General features: G+C 38.0%; 1 non-coding gene across 1 annotated transcript; it reads left to right on the forward strand.

Annotated features, from left to right (window-relative positions):
• The first annotated feature begins 2,577 nt into the window (after window positions 1–2,577).
• LOC130458660 (small nucleolar RNA SNORA17) lies at window positions 2,578–2,704 on the forward strand. The gene has a single exon (XR_008918067.1). It is a non-coding gene; the product is annotated as a small nucleolar RNA SNORA17 (small nucleolar RNA).
• Window positions 2,705–2,949: the final 245 nt, after the last annotated feature.

The raw sequence follows: 2,949 nt of genomic DNA on the forward strand, positions 1-2,949 counted from the left end.
AGTCAACTGGGTTTTATAGAGATTTTAATTAATAATACAATGAGGACTCAAAGAAAAGAGAGAAAGAGAGAAAAAGGAAATAAGTATGAAGGGCCTTAAGCCAACATGGCCAAGACCTGAGTCTTTAAGAGAGAGAGATCAGTCAGTCAGTCTTTTATCACTCACCACAAGGTCTGTCTAAGCAAGGATTCTAGTGACAGAGTCTCCTCAGAGAGAGTTCCAGCCAGAGTCCTCCTCAAAGAGCCTTCCAGCCAGAGACTATTTCAAAGGGCCTCTCTCAAGAGCCTCCAGAGGGACAGAGTCCCCTCAGAGGAGCTCCAGCGAGACCTCCTTAGAGATTGTCCTCCAAGAGCTTCCCTTTCCAGAGCCTCTCCTCAAGTGATCCTCCAAAAGGATTTTCTTCTCAAGCGATTCCCATAAGAGATTTCTGCTTTTTCTTATATAGGGGGTTTTCTCCTATGTCTCCTATGTATTTCTCCTATTTCTCACCTCCCTTAAGTCCTTACATCTACCAATCACAGTAGACATTTTCCAAAGGACAACCCATTCTAAAAACACTGCTGGGTCGACTAATCCCTTTAGTAAGTTTGTACCAGAAAAAACTTCTGAATAAGTTTTCACCTCTTTGCTCCTGGCAAGTTTACAAGTTGCCTGACTTTTAATAGGTACTTAGCACCCCATTGTATTAATTCTAAAAATAGGCATGGCTTAAAGAACTTTTTGCCTCTCTATAAGTATGGGCCCAAGTTCCCTCATTATTTAGCAAGGAGTTTTCTCCCCTACAGCAGTCTTAAGTATGGGTGGAGTAGAGGTCCTCCCATTTCTGATCCAAGTAGAGTTCTTACTGTCAAAATGGGGAATGTTCCCAGTAGGGAATTGTTCCAATGGAGAAATTCCCCAATGTGGAAATTTTAACATTCACAAGTCTGAGAAATTTCAAGATTCACACCAGTTCACATGGAATTCCTTCTGTTCATCATTCCTTACAGTACAATAATATTCCATCACCATCATATACCACAATTTGTTTAGTCATTCCCTGATTGAGGGATATCCTCTCACTTTCCATTTTTTTTTTGCCACCACAGAGAGCACGGCTTTGAATATTTTTGTACAAACATTTTTATTTATCTCTTTAGGGTACAAACTTAGTGGTGGTATTGCTGGATCAAAGGGTATGCATTCAAACTAAAATTATCTCAAGAGTAATTTTTGGGTAAGAATATAAGTTTATTGGCTATATCAGTTTTATTGGTTAGGCTAGCATCATAACAGATGAAGTGATATAAGTATCCATGACTCTCTCCACACCAGGGATGACCAAAGCTGGGTCAGGCAGCCTAATAAAGAGATTTTTTAAGCTTATTATTTAGCTCCTCCTTCGACCATTTCAAGACATCTTAAATTGGTGATAGTTAATTAAGAGGTAGTTCATTAAACTATCCATCCTTCCCCATTCCCACAGAAGGACAGGTCATGTGTGCTTGAAAAGGGTCCTTCTCCTTTTCATCTATTAACCAAATTCTCTTAAAAAGGAAGCTAGGTGGTTTAGTGGGTTGAGAATCAGGACCATAGATAGGTAGTCCTGGGTTAAATACTTCCTAACTTGGCAAGTCACTTAATCCCTATTGCCTAGTCCCTACCACTCTTCTGCCTTAGAACCAATACACAGTACTGCTTCTATGACAGAAGATAAAGGTTTTTTTTTTTAAAGGAAAACATTCCTTATGATTACCAAGGACAAAGAAAATTCAGAAAGCAGTAGACTAGATGGTATCTCTTATCCAGATTCCAGACAAAGGTAATTCTCCCTATTATATAGGAATTAATACTGTATGTGAAAAATAAATTCTCACACTGAGTCATTCCTTAATAGAGAAATGGTCAAAGGATATGAGCAAGCAGGTTGAAGGAAGAAATCCAGACTATCAGCAACCATATAAAAATGCTTGAAATAACAAACAATTAGAGAAATACAAATTAAAACAACTGAAGTTCTACTCCATACCCATTAGACTGGCTAAGATGACAAAAGAGGAAAATGATAAATGTTGGAGAGGCTACAGGAAAACAGGTATACTTGTACCCTGTTGGTAGAGCTATAAATTGGTGCTGACATTCTGGAAAGCAATTTGGAAACATGCCCCTAAAATCAATTAAACTTTGATTCAGCTCTACCATTAGTAGGATTATACACTAGAATAATCAAAGGAAGAGGATGGACCTATATATACAAGAGTATTTATAACAGTTCTTTTCATGGTGGCCCAAAATAGGAAACTAAGAATGTATCCTCCTTTTGGGGAATGGCTAAAAAGATTATGGAATATGAATGTAATGGAATATTATTGTGACACGGAAATGACAAAATGGATAGTTTCAATGAAACATGGAAGACCTCTATGAATTGATCAGAATGAAGTAAACAGAACTGAGAGAATAATGCACATAATCATAGCAGCATTATAGAGAAAAACATATTTGAAAAGCTTTAAAATTTTGACCAGTGCAAAGATAAACCATGAATCCTAAAGAATGAAGATGACACATACCATTCACCTTCCACCATTTTATTGGTGAGCTCCCAGAGGTTTTGTTATATTGTCTATTCTGATGATTAGCATAGCTGGGTGGCTCAGGGGAGAGAGTGTTGGCCTGGAATCAGGAATACTCATCATCTCGAGTTCAAATTTGGCCTCACATACTAGCTATGTGACCTTGAACAAGCCACTTAATACCATTTGCCTCAGTTTCCTCATCTGTCAAATGAGCTGGAGAAGGAAATGGCAAACCACTCCAGTATCTTCACCAAGAAAACCCAAGTGGAGTTGAATTGGACGCTACTGGACAACGACAATTCTGATGACTCTTAAATCTCCTTATCTAACCTTTCATCCAATGTCACTTCTCCAACTGCATATTGGAAATTTAAACTATATATTCCATAAA

The sequence above is a fragment of the Monodelphis domestica genome, chromosome 3 (genome assembly GCF_027887165.1).
Source record: "Monodelphis domestica isolate mMonDom1 chromosome 3, mMonDom1.pri, whole genome shotgun sequence".
Classification (NCBI taxonomy): Eukaryota; Metazoa; Chordata; class Mammalia; order Didelphimorphia; family Didelphidae; genus Monodelphis; species Monodelphis domestica.